The 14408-nt window shown below is 36.7% G+C and overlaps 1 long non-coding RNA gene across 1 annotated transcript; it reads right to left on the reverse strand.

The window, feature by feature from the left end:
* Nucleotides 1–8676: 8676 nt before the first annotated feature.
* Nucleotides 8677–9396, reverse strand: LOC129250006 (uncharacterized). The gene is made up of 3 exons (XR_008582783.1): nucleotides 9314–9396; nucleotides 9192–9259; nucleotides 8677–9131 (listed from the first exon to the last, which is right to left on the reverse strand). It is a non-coding gene; the product is annotated as an uncharacterized LOC129250006 (long non-coding RNA).
* Nucleotides 9397–14408: the final 5012 nt, after the last annotated feature.

Below are 14408 nucleotides of genomic sequence, written 5' to 3' on the forward strand. Positions count from 1 at the left end.
TTCGATCCCTACTGTCCCATTCACATAAAAAGCAAGGGTATTTTGTAAATCCCGATTGTTGCCCTAGAAGTATTGTTAGAACCTTAAGATCCCCACAAATTTGCCATTGGTGTTCTTTGTATTTAATTCTATCTAATATTACTTCCATGTTGCAGTATTTCTCATCCAATATTACCGAATATCCTATGGGAACAGCTGCATAAACATTTGTATTGTGTAAAAGAACAGCTTTTAAACTTCTCTTTGACGAATCGATGAACAATCTCCACTCGTTAGCTTTATAACATCCTTGCTTGAAGCGATTCATCAATCCAACTATATCTTTGCAATACACCAGAGAGTATTCTGCATCATTAGCGAAATATTCACGAAATTCCTTATCCCTATCTCGATAATAAGAAACTTTAATTTTATCAGCTACATTAGTATTTCCTTTTAGCCATGATGCTAGGTACTCTGCCCCGTCCTTTGGTAAACCCAAATCACGTATGAGATCATTCACATGTTCTTGTGCAATTGGACCTTTGCTATTCTCAGCATTATTTGGAGTGTACTCTTCGTCATCACTAGCACTAACAACGTGAGTGTCATCATCAATCGATTCGTCATTTTCTGTAAATCCTTCTTCATCAGGTACTCTTTCTATTTCTTCTACCAAACTCTCATCTGCATCAGTTTCCAAATTTTGCTCAATATCCATATGTTCACTTGCAAACGAATCCAATGATACTTCTTCTTCCTGAATTCGAGATAAGTAAACCGGTTTCGTGACACTTTTAACATTAGCGTACTTAATTTTTGACTTGACTCTACTATTTATCCCCAACAAATTTGTATTGCAAAAATAACAATCTCTTTTCTCAAAAGGTTCCTTCCATATCGTCGGTACTTTCATTTTTACTTCGGTTTTTTTACTTCCTAGCATTTTCCGGCATAATGCACATATGGAATAGTAAAATTTCCTAAATTTATTAGTGATTTGTGAAAAACTGTATCTCGGTGAAAATTGGGCGCACGGAGTTCCGACAAAAATCATTTAGAAGCTTTAAACTTTAGTTTTAAGATCTTTAAGCAAACTTTTTTTTATTATTTATTTTGTAATGGTCAGTTAAAGGGCGACACAAAAATTTTCGGAATCTGTTCTTTCTGTTTTTGATTGCACGGGCTTGAAAAAATTCGTCCAACTAAAACTAGCCATACAGTCAACTAGCTTGATTATTTAGCTTCAATTTGCTTGTTTTTTGTTTTGTTTTTCTCGCTACGATCATTTCTCTCTGAGATATCCGCATTTTACGAAAAAAGACCATTTTATCTTTGATCATTGATATCTCAACAACTAATAACCCCACAATAAATTAAACAACGGTTTTGGAAAGTGGAATAAATTTCCTATAAGATCTTAATTTAATTTTTTGAGAAAAAAAGTTGTTTTTACCCTTAACGTTGGTTTGAAGGGAATACAAAAAAACGCCTTTTTACGGTTTTTCAGAAAATCTATCACTCACTTACAAATATTAATGCGGGAATCATGTTTCCAGGAATTTTTACAATTTAATATTCCGTTGTAGAACCCTGTAATTTTTAAATCGATCCATCAACCCGTTTTTCCGGACCGATTGATCAAAGTTTTACAAGTTGGTGTTCTTGGACAAGCATTAGCGTTACCAGCTCAAACTCAAAGCGCATGCTGGATTTTCATAGCCGCAAATATGATAAGGTGAAATGCGAAGTTACACTGGCAGATAGTAGCACGTCGCCGCAAGAACGTTTGTCGAAAATATGCGGAATGGTAATCGTTGGAAAAACGATGAACTTAAAATTCCCTTAATGGAGAAGGTGCCTCTGCCCGGCTGGTTGATGTCCTCGTGAAAGTAAAGGCTGACATCACTGCCATCCAAGAGATGCGATGAACGGGGCAAGGCAAGAAAACCATACGACCTTGCGACGTCTACTACAGCTGCCATGTAAAGGAGCGCAAATTCGGTGTCGGATTTGTTGTGGGAGAGAGACTTCGTCGCCAAGTACTGTCGTTCACTCCAGTAGACGAGCGTCTCGCAATAATTCGCATAAAAGCGCGATTTTTTAACATCTAGCTAATTTGCGTCCACGCCCCGACGGAAGAGAAGGACGATGCGACCAAAGATTCCTTCTATGAGCGCTTGGAACGTTCATATGAGCGCTGCCCCCGCCAAAACTAAAAATCGTGCTTGGAGACTTCAACGCCAGGGTGGGCAAAGAGGGAATTTTTGGTCCCACAGTCGGAAAATTCAGCCTGCACAACGAAACATCCGGTAACGGACAGGGGTTCATCGACTTCGCCGGCGCACAAAACATGGTAGTCTGCAGCACCAGATTCCAGCATAAGATTGGAAAACTTGAAACCAAATCGATCATGTTGTGATAGATGAAACACACGCTTCCAGTGTTTTAGATATACGTACGATCCGCGGACCCAACATCGACTCGGATCATTACCTTGTTGCAGCCAAACTGCGCACACGCCTCTGTGCAGCAAAAAACGTACATCTACTTACGCAAAGAATGTTCAACACCGAAAACCTGCAATCACAACAGACAGCCAGAATAATTGCCACTCGACTCTCACTCCTGCTCTCAGAGAGTACTGCCCAACAAACCGGCATGCACGAGCAATGGAGCAACATTTCTCGTTCTCTACGTACCGCTGCCGAAGAAAGAATCGGATTCCGGCGAGCCCGAAAAAATAGTTGGTACGACGAGGAATGTCATGCTGTCGCAGAAAGAAAAGATCCTGCCTATAGAGCGCCGCTGTCATCGGGGGCAACACGAGCCATGTGGGATCGCTACAGAGAGCTAAGAAAAGAAGAGAGACGTATTATCCGAAAGAAGAACCGAGAGGCCGATATACGTGAGTGCGAGGAGCTTGAGATACTGACCAATACGAACAACGCCCGAAAATTCTACCAGAAAGTTCGGCGGCTTACAGAAGGTTTCAAGACCGGGACGTTTTCCTGTAAGAACAAAGACAGAGATCTGTTGACCGACATCCAGAGCAGTCTTAAATTATGGAGGGAACACTTCTCGAACCTATTAAACAGTGATATCTGCGCATGTCACAATCGCCAACCGTTGATGACGGTACTGCCGTTCCGCTACCCGACCATGACGAGGGGAGAATAGCGATGATGCTGCTAAAGGACTGCCGGCTGAGCTATTCAAACATGGCGACGAGGAGCTGTTTCTATGCAAACTAGGGTCGGACGAAAGCATGCCTGCCGATTGGAATTTAAGTGTGATCTACCCATTCCATAAGATGGGAGATCCTGCAATCTGTGCCAATTACCGCGGGATTAGTCTTCCAAATATCGCCTATAAGGTTATAGTGAGCCTAATGCGTGAAAAGCTGAAGCCCACCGTCAACCATCTAATTTTACCTTATGAGTGTGGCTTTAGACCTGAAAAGTCTACCATCGACCAAATATTCAAAATACGCCAAATATTGGAAAAGATCCATAAAAGGAGAATCGACATACACAATCTTTTCGTCGACTTCAAAGCTGCATTCAACAGTACGAAAAGGAGTTTCCGGTATGCCGCGATGTCTGAATTTGGTATCTCCACAAAACTAATACGGCTAAGCTGAACACAAGCAGCGCCGTCAAAATTGGGAAGGACCTCCCCGAGCCGTTTGATACCAAACGATGTTTGAAACAAGGTGACTCGCTGTCGTGTGACCTCTTTAACCTGATGTTGAAGAGGATCGTACGGGCCGCAGAACTTAATCGCTCAGGCACAATATTGTATAATAATAATAATAATTAATTGGCGCGTACACTTCTGTTAGGTGTTTGGCCGAGCTCCTCCTCCTATTTGTGGTGTGCGTCTTGATGTTGTTCTACAAATGGAGGGACCTACAGTTTCAAGCCGACTCCGAACGGCAGATATTTTTATGAGGAGCTTTTTCATGGCAGAAATACACTCGGAGGTTTGCCATTGCCTGCCAAGGGGCGACCGCTATTAGAAAAATGTTTTTTATTAATTTTGCCTTCACTGAGATTCGAACCAACGACCTCTCTGTGAATTCCAAATGGTAATCACGCACCAAACCATTCGGCTACGGCGGCCGCCTATTGTATAAGAGCGTAAAATTGTTGGCGTATGCCGATGATGCCGACATCATCGGCCTTAACAACCGCGCTGTTAGTTCTGCATTCTCCAAACTGGATAAAGAGGCAAGGCGAATGGGTCTGGTGGTGAACGAGGACAAAACGAAGTACCTCCTGTCATCAAACAAGCAGTCGGCGCACTCGCGTATCGGCACCCACATCACTGTTGACAGCTATGACTTCGAGGTTGTAAAAGATTTCGTATACTTAGGAACCAGCATTAACACCGATAACAATGTCAGCCTTGAAATCCAACATAGAATCTCTCTTGCCAACAAGTGCTACTTTCGACTAAGTAGGCAACTGAGCAGTAAAGTCCTCTCTAGACGAACAAAACTAACACTCTTCAAGACTCTCATCATGCCCGTCCTAACGTATGGCGCAGAAGTTAGGACGATGACAACATCCGATGAGGCGACGTTTGGAGTGTTTGAGAGAAAGATTCTGCGTAAGATTTTTGGACCTTTGCTCGTTGGTAACGTATTTCACGTTTCGCAGGCGATGAAACGATGAGCTGTATGATCTTTACGACGACATAGACATAGCGCAGCAAATAAAGATCCAGCGGCTACGCTGGCTGGGTCATGTCGTCCGAATGGATACAAACGCTCCGGCTTTGAAAGTATGCGATGCGGTACCAGCTGGTGGTAGCAGAGGAAGAGGAAGGCCTCCTCTGCGTTATAAAGATCAGGTGGAGAAGGACTTGGCTTCACTTGGTGTGTCTAATTGGCGCCGATTAGCACGAGAAAGAAACGACTGGGGCGCTTAGTTAAACTCGGCTAAAATCGCGTAAACGGTTATCACTCCAATTAAGAAGAAGAGATAAAATTCATTATTTTGCCAAACGCCGCCCAAAATTGTTCGTTGCTTCGAGCCAATTTTTTTGAACAATCTGCTATTGTGTTGAATATGGGCCAAAGGTATTGGTTCTTTAAAGATACGCCCAATGTCCACTAGGACTTTGCCAAAGTATGGCCGCTGAAATTAAATTTGGTCGAAACCGTCAAATTAGCAAAGGTCCATTAAAGGAAGCCACCCGAAACAATAGTGGCCGAACCTAAAGGGTAGAATCGTGATATTTATCTCTCCGAGTTTGAAAACTACGGTCCGGAAATCCCAAGAACGAACTATTCTCCACATGCAATGCATGCAATTTTTATAGATTCGCTGCGTGACAACGACACTACACCTGAAAGGAACACGAAACGTGGACTGTTCAATGGAGTCGTTTACAGCGTGAGTATAATGATGTTTCTACCTATCTTAGTTTGATTAATTTCAGAGTTTTAAAGATTACTGATGGCGTACATTTAAATGTTGATCAAAAGGTCCAACCCGACAATATATTGCTCCAGTTTTCAAGAGAGGCATTAATAAAACATGTTTCACCAAACCTTTATGATTGTTTTAGTTTAGCAGAATGCCGTTGGTGCTGAAAAACTCTCCAGCTACCTTTCAGAGACTTATTGATTTATTCAAAGCAGCAATATCCGAGATAAATTTGTTTACTTATTTAGATGACTTAATTGTGTGTTCAGCCACATTTGATGAAGACTTGCGAAAACTTGATGTAATTTTTGAACGACTCGGAACGTTTAATCTGCGTGTGAACAATGATAAATGTCGTTTTTGTTGCTCGGAAATGAAGTAGTTGGAACATTCGCTGATGTCCCGCAGGTGTCTGTGTAGATCCGGAGAAAACCAACGCAATAGCATTAGGTCGCGAACCAAGGAACTTTAAAGAATTGGTATCCTTCATTCAAACGTGCTCTTGGTATAAAAGGTTTATTAACCAGTATGCTGAAATAGCTAAGCCACTGACTTAACGATAAAGAACAAACCAATTTTGTAGTGGATTCGTTTATTTTATTTCAATAAATAAAATATAGCCAGCAAATGTTAATACAGTACAGCTAAGCACCGTTACCGTCACGGCAAAGTTATTACACAGCTCTCTTCGCCATTCGATTGCCAAATGATGAGGGAGACCATTGTACATTTCCTTTTATAGCTTTACAAATGAACATTAATAGATTCAGGGTTGTATCGAAATGAATTCATATAAGGTATTAAAACTAGGTGTCGCTATTAAATCTAGAGCAAGACGCTCTGTTGAATCACAGAAATCCTTACTGGCATGACGCAACACAGAAATTACTACTGGGACAAAGCAGCACATTAGCGGTGCAGTAACAGAACCATAGCAATGCACTGAGTGCATTGTACTTAGAGGTAGGTCAGTTTCTTTGTTCGATTAGAAGTCCTGCTAATCAGAAGCCAATACAAAAGTGCGTGCATAAAAAATGTATTTTCGGCACGCAAATATCACGCCACCACTTGTATCACCGTTTTGCTTTTCGTTTTCGTCACTCAACATTCTTTATCACCGCCTACCTACTGCTAATAGTTCTTAGACATATTCATTCTCTGCTTGACGGCGCAACGCACCTGAGCTTTTACTTACATCTAATTATAAAGATTTTGATAACTTATAAATAAATCGCAAACAATTTATAGCTAATAAATTTTCTAACATTCACAACTAGAAAAAAGCTTCTAGTTCCAACACCCTCATTACAATAATATTAGAACTATGTGTCGCTAATAACTTGAAACTAAAACAGCACACTCGTTACAGGTCGTATTTTCGTAGGAGTAAGTGCTAAATTGTTCAGTTTTCCTTCATTCCAGTCGTTAAATGCAAATGTATTTTTGTAAATAACGATGCACTGTGATTTGTTTGGATTTAATTGCAACCCATTGTCACAGGCCCACTTGCTGGCGTGATCTAAGTCCATGTTGAGCTTATTAATACAATAATTGACAGATAAAAAAGGGCAGCTGACATATAATTGGACATCATCTGCGTACAAAACGCAATACAAAACAAACGAACAAAACCAACAAAAGTAGGAGAAATTACATGTTTGTGAAAATTCAGTAAATGGCTTGGTAATATTGTGATTTCTGAGATTTAAACTAATCAAACTAATGAAAACGAAGTGCCGTGTGTTAAATTGTGAAAGTATAATACAAAACAATGTAAAGGCTCCAAATACAGTTTGTTTGCATTTTTATGCGGAAGACGCCGTGGCAAGAAAGTATGTGTGTGTGCGAATAATTTCTTTTGTTTAGTTGTTTCCATAGCCTGCGCCTACTCTTCTACTTCACAAACAAGTAATTCCCCTCCTTTTGCTTGTTTATTCACAGGAGTTGTTTACTCAATGAGAAATTAAACAAGATGCTAAGTATCAAAACTTGAAGCATGATTCAATTATAGAAGGTTAGGTAAGTAGTGACAAGGGCGCTTTGACACTCCCTTATTTTAGGGCTGCATTTACGAAGGATGGGAAAAAGGGAAAAATGTTTTCCCCTTCTTGCCTAAAGGTAGTAAAAAAGTACGTAAAGTAACTAATTAGTCCTGTACTAAGAGAAAAACAAGTATATTGGTTATTTAATCTACATTAAAACAAAACTACAGAAAAATTATAGTTTTTTCTTTAAACAAATGTAATATTTATTTAGAATATTTTCGATGTTTATCTAACACAAGAGCACGCAGAACTATGTGATGTTACTTATGTATGTGTTTTTTTTTCTGCCGTTCGGAGTCGGCTTGAAACTGTAGGTCCCTCCATTTGTGGAATAACATCAAGACGCACACCACAAATAGGAGGAAGAGCTCGTGTACGCGCCAATTATATATATATATATATATATATATATATATATATATATAATCTTGCAATAGATTTGAAGGAATTTAATGTGTTTAATTTACTACAATAGTACAAGTCTTTTAATACACCAAAGGTCAAAATATAAAGCGTTTTTCAGTAAGAGCGCTTCAACTTTTGAACTTTTTTGAATAAAACACAAACGGTTTGACTTTTTTAACTAATTTTTTTTTATTATCGAGTTTGAACATATACATTTAAGTATGAAATTCGATTTCTTTTGCATGACCACCGCGTGCACGTTTTACGAAGTCAAATCGTTGAACCAAATTTTCGACCATTCTTTTGCATAAATCGGCCGAAATTCCAGCAATTTCGCGTTCAATATTGGCTCTGAGCTCACAAATCGTCGCCGGTTTGTTACTGTAGACCAATGACTTCACATAACCCCAAAGAAAATAGTCTAGAGGCGTCAAATCACTCGAGCGCGGCGGCCATTCGACCGGTCCATTTCTGGAAATAATGCGCTCATCGAACTTACTCTTCAACAAATCAATTGCAGCGTGTGCTGTGTGGCTTGTGGCCCCGTCCTGTTGAAACCACATGTCGTCTAAGTCCATACCATTCAATTGCGGCCAAAAAATAAAAATTACAAATTTACTAGTTTATAGCTTAAAATTTGTCTACCTTAATATACTTTATTAATATAGACTAAAACTAATACATCGAAAAATTTTAGATATTGGTAATATAATCCACTTTTAGTAATTGTGATGGTTTGTAAATTTACGTATATCAATACCACGTGTCTCAGTAATGAATCGGAGTGGAAATATGAAAAATGTGGGTGCACTTGCTCGTATAGGTGTTGGAACGCTGCACTTACTTCAGGCAGAAATCAAAAACCTGTAAACCAAAAACTTAAAAATAACTCACAAATATATCATTACAACATATCTGTAATTGTAGACTTAAAGCGCGAGAATTTGCTCGTGTAGGTGTTGCGCATATATCTACGTACAGAAAATTGTTCTAGACGGGGTAAGGTATCGACGTGGACAGCCAGTTCGGAAGTCAAATTCATTTCAGAGGTAGCAGTACTAGGCACATAATAACCGTCACATGTTAAACAGGTATTTGCACCATCATACACAACACGCTCTATGTCTCCTATGAAATTGTCCGTAGCACCACATGAGACAATGGTAGAAATACGCGCATACGAGCTTTCCTTTCTAAAAACCACAATAGTTGGGCCACCTAGCTCTTCAACACACACCTTCCGCAGCAATTCCTCGTCTGTGAAGTGCTACAAATAAAAACTTTTTATTTATTACAATTTATTAGCAAATATTCTAAAAGAACTTACTAACTGTAGTTTATGTATTGTATGTAAGGTGGTCTCTGTTATATTTGCAAAAACGCTGCTATAAAAACCTATGAATGAAAAAGTTTAAAAAGAATTTTTACAAATGTCTGATCTGGACTTACATGTATGAAAATTCACAAACCGGTGGTTTTCTGCAGCAGAAAGCCGACTCCAAATAAGCGACTATCACGATATGTAAGACATAATCGACCTAAATAGTGAAAAACGACATTAATTTACAAAATAATTAGCTTTTATTATTATACTTACTTGAATGTTTACAAACAGATAAAAGATTTTCAACGAATAATAACAAAGCAAAGCGTCAAAGTGGAAACGGTGTTGCCGACCAAATAATTTGCACCAAAAGTTTAGTTTTTACTACAATTCAAAAATTTTTTTGTGAAATAGGTACTTTTTTTTGTAAAGAAGCAACACGTTTTCAAATAAGGGAGCCGATATGTCAAGAGGGAGCGAGAAAGCTGTTTACTTACCTAACCTTCTATAATTGAATCATGACTTGAAGCTCATATCGAAAGCTTTTGAGGGAACCAGTGTTTGATGATATTCGATTAATTATTAATCGGCTTTATTAGTTGCTAATAAAACCACAACAATTTTTCTAATTGCATTTATTTGTGTGTTGAACTGTTTTAACGGGTGTGTACTAAAACTGAAACTTAAGAGCTAATTATAAGTTGCGTTATATAATATTTCAAGTTCGATGTTACATATTAACACACTTACAGCTAGAGTAATCTTTGAATTTAACAGCGGAAGTTCTCTTAATAATGATCTTACTCATAATCGAATAAATATTGGCTAGCTTAAGTTAGTTAGAGCGAGAGTAACAAAAGAGGGAAAATTACAATAAAATTCAGCTTGTGGGCTAAGTAGGTATTTATTAAGAATGATAGAAAGAAGATTGCGCCCATCAGAGAGTGCGTGATGTCACGTTTTTCCGAGTTGTGCAGTATTGCCAACCATTTGCTCTTCGCAATAAATTTAGTTCTTTTTAATTCCCAAAATGCGAAAATTTTGAAGTTTCCTGTTTGTTTCTTTTTTTTTAATATAAAGCTACCGAAACTTTAAGTGAAAAAAAACTCTGCATTATTATACAAAAGAAGGTTAAAAAAGGCCACTCTGAGAAGATTTTAGTGCTAATGAAAATTAGTTGTTTCTTATAAAATTTGAAAGTGTGAATTTAATTTTTTGGTTATGCAAGAATATTAAATGTCCCTCTCTCAACTCTTCTTAAGATTGAAAACCTTTTTACACATTTCAAAAGGCGTTTGAATTTACTGAATGTGGATTAAAACCATAGAGGTATAATCGTTTCTTCCGGCCATCAATCCTTAATGAAATATAGTGCATCAAGAGATGTATTCATTGTAAAAATAAGCCACAAAATACCAGAAAATACCAAAGAAACCATACTGACATTTTTACAAAAAGAGTACCTTATCTAGTTACATAACCTCAAATATAGCAAAAAGTCGTTCCCTTAACAAAAGAGTCTCGCTTAACAAAAAAAATTCATAAATTAAATTGTACATAACCATAACACATTTATGTAAAAAAGCGCACATTTTAAAGACAATTTATCACGCATACAAAGTTCTTTAAGTAAATCATAAAAAATTTGGTGTTTTATTTTAGTTAAATGGGCATTTTAGTGCGTTTTTATATCCAATTCTAGGCAACACTGCAATAGTGAGAGAGAGATTAAACTGCTGAAATCAGAAGAACACCAACAACAACTGCAATCGCGGGCAATGCTACCAGATGTTAAAAAAAGTAAAGCTAAAAAAATGAGAGAATTATTGAACTAATTTTAAAAAAATTAAAATTATAAACATTTATTTTAATTAGAAGAGGCTAGAAAAACTTCATGACGAAAGAACTAAAATTCCGAGATTAAATAACAAACAAAAATGCTAAATCAAGTTACAAAAATGGTAATCTGGCCATACTGGAGCTAAAATCATGTAACTCGTTGTCAAATTCCCTGAGAGCAAAGTAACGGGACCACGATAGGCGCCATCTCATTATTCTTTCCATCATGGGTATTTATTATTAACTGGACTTACTCTTAGAAGTAATAGAGTATGTAACTAATCCCTCCCTTGATTTCAAAATACTCCGGGATTTTGATTGTGCATTGGCGTTGTATTACATTTAATCTTTTTACTTTGCTTTGTTCTAGTTTTGTATTTATGTATGTATGATTTCACATAGCTCTATGAATTTTTAGTATACCGTATACAAATATTTAAGGCAAATAAGCATGTATTACTACGCAATATATGAATACTAGCTTTAACCCGCGGCCCCGCTCGCGTAGGAGTAGTTTTGAGAGATTTAGGATATGTATATAAGGGAGTTACGAACAATAATTTCATAGAAAATAATTTTTTATTATTAACCACAATATTACAATACCTGGCATCCGTTGCTATGCCTCGTTGAATAAAATCAAAACAACCAATCAGAAAACTATCAAGCAAAATTATGTTTATTAATTTTCTATCTCAAACCGTTTTTGAACTTTGCATTTGGGTCATAGTTGAACAGCTTATATGGATTATGAAGTCTAGAGTGTGCTATAAATAGTGGGAAATAGGAAAAACTAAGGTTTAACCCGCGGCCCCGCTCGCGTAGGAGTAGTTTTGAGGGATTTAGGATATGTATATAAAAGAATTACAAACAATAATTTCAGAGAAAATAATTTTTTATTATTAACCACAATATTACAATACTTGGCATCCGTTGCTATGCCTCGTTGAATAAAATCAAAACAACCAATCAGAAAAATATCAAGCAAAATTATTTTTATTAATTTTCTATCTCAAACCGTTTTTGAACTTTGCATTTGGGTCATAGTTGAACAGCTTATGCGGATTATGAAGTCTAGAGTGTGCTATAAATAGAGGGAAATAGGAAAAACTAAGATTTTTTAGATTCAATTTAAGCAAATATTCGATTATTAGTGACGAATGAGAGTGGTGGCGCGGGCTGGGGGCTGTGGAAAAGGAGTTCCATCATAAAAACATGCCTTTAATCTTCATTGGGTGAAAATATGAATGTATAAAAATTGTTACGTCATTTGGTGTTGTCGTTTCGTAATGATGCGCGGACAACGTACAGACATTCACCTTTTCAGTATAGAAGATGTACAATGTAATATGCACTTAGTATATAACGATGTGTGTGCAAAATAGTCAAATATGGGTTACTTTAAATAAAAAAAAAATAGTTTAAAAAAACTAGAAAACACGCTTTTATTGCTAATCGAATTAAAAAGTAGAAAATAAATTTTAATGACAAAGGGACCTATAATGAAGTAATAGCAAATCGAACGATCAGTCATAGTCAACTACCTCAGAACAGAATTATAACCAAAATTAAGATACAAATAGAATAATTCAAATTAGAGTTAAAAGCGTGGGATGCTTGATATAGTAAATATTACAATCATTCTATTGGCAACTACCTATGTACAGAGGTTTATGAAAGTGAAGCAAAATGCATCCCACGCTTTTAACTCTAGTTGAATTATTCTATTTGTATCTTAATTTTTGTAATAATTCTGTTCCGAGGTAGTTGACTATGACTGATCGTTCGATTTGCTATTACTTCATTATAGGTCTCTTTGTCATTAAAATTTATTTTCTACTTTTTAGTTCGATTAGCAATAAAAGCGTGTTTTTTAGTTTTTTTTGACTATTTTTTATTTTCTACTTTTTAGTTCGATTAGCAAAAAAGCGTGTTTTTTAGTTTCTTTAAACTATTTTTTTTTATTAATATATGAATGAAAATTATTGTTATCATTGCAGTCAGTGAATAAATTATTCGATATATTCGTGTTATATTTAATTCCTTTCTTATCGACTGTGAGTCTAAAGCTATGCAGTTATCGGCCGTGATAAAGAAGTAATCGGGATGAAGAACTTATTTCGTGGAGAGAGCCTGAGAAACTGATTTACAAGAATAAATAAAGATTTTTCATTTTACAACCAAATTCACCTTACTTTTTGCCCACAGTAAAAAAAAGAAAATATTAATCCTGGCAATCCTAATAAGGATAATGGAAAACTTTTATCAAATTATTGCATCGTCATCGGTCCTTGATAGGTATGCAAAATTTCAAGTCAATCAGAATTTTAGAAGACAGTGAAAATTAAGCTCAAAGATTCCATTACATACATACATACAACCCGTCCTAATAAAAGTGTGTTAAAATAGCAATTCAATAATTATACCAGCAGTATATTTACGGGCAGAAAAAAAAATTGTACTGATAAAAAAAATTTAAATATGTAGTAAAAAAAGATTGATTGAAAGACTTTTCGTTTATCGGCTTGCACTTCGCTTAAACGGCCGTTTGATATTTGATTCGTGAACATTCGTTAATTTCATTTTTCTACGGAAGACGCCGTGGCAAAAAAGTATGTATGTGTGCGAATAATTTCTTGTGTTTAGTTGTTTCCATTGCCTGTGCCTACTCTTCTTCTTCACAAACAAGTAATTCCCCCTCCTTTTGCTTGTTTATTCACGGGAGTTGTTTATTCGATGAGAAATTAAACAAGATGCTAAGTTTCAAAACTTGAAGCTCATGTCGAAAGTTTTTGAGTGAACCAGTGTTAATAAAGTTACGCGATCATTGTCGATGTTGAGTCTGATGTCATCCGATACCCTAATTAGCGCCGGTGTGTAAACCGGTTGGATCTAAAACCAGATTGGTACCGATTAACCAGCAGATCTCGAATCAGAAAAGAATTTATCTGAGCATGCATTTTGCGCTCAAGTACATTGGACAAAAAAGATAGTATTGCGATGAGTCTAAAGTCCCCATTCGATTTCCTAATTGGAATGATTTTAGCCGCCTTCCAACAGTGAGGAAAAACAGACGTAGCTAAAATGCTGTTTAGGACATAAGTTACATAAGATAAAAGTTAGGCAATACAAATTTTAAAAAGTTGGAATAAATGCCATCTAGACCAATCGCATTAGATTGCACACTGAAGACGGACTGGATAACTATACAATCATCAATATTAGAGAAGGTAAAACCAGTCATTGTTCCATTCATATGTTCACTATACATTTCACGACATATGCACCTATATTATTGCTATGGTCGGATAATTACACAAAATTCTCGTTCAGTTCATTTACGTTTATATTTTCGGAAACATGAATCCTTTTGTTGTCAAT

This window comes from Anastrepha obliqua, chromosome 6, assembly GCF_027943255.1.
Source record: "Anastrepha obliqua isolate idAnaObli1 chromosome 6, idAnaObli1_1.0, whole genome shotgun sequence".
NCBI lineage: Eukaryota > Metazoa > Arthropoda > Insecta > Diptera > Tephritidae > Anastrepha > Anastrepha obliqua.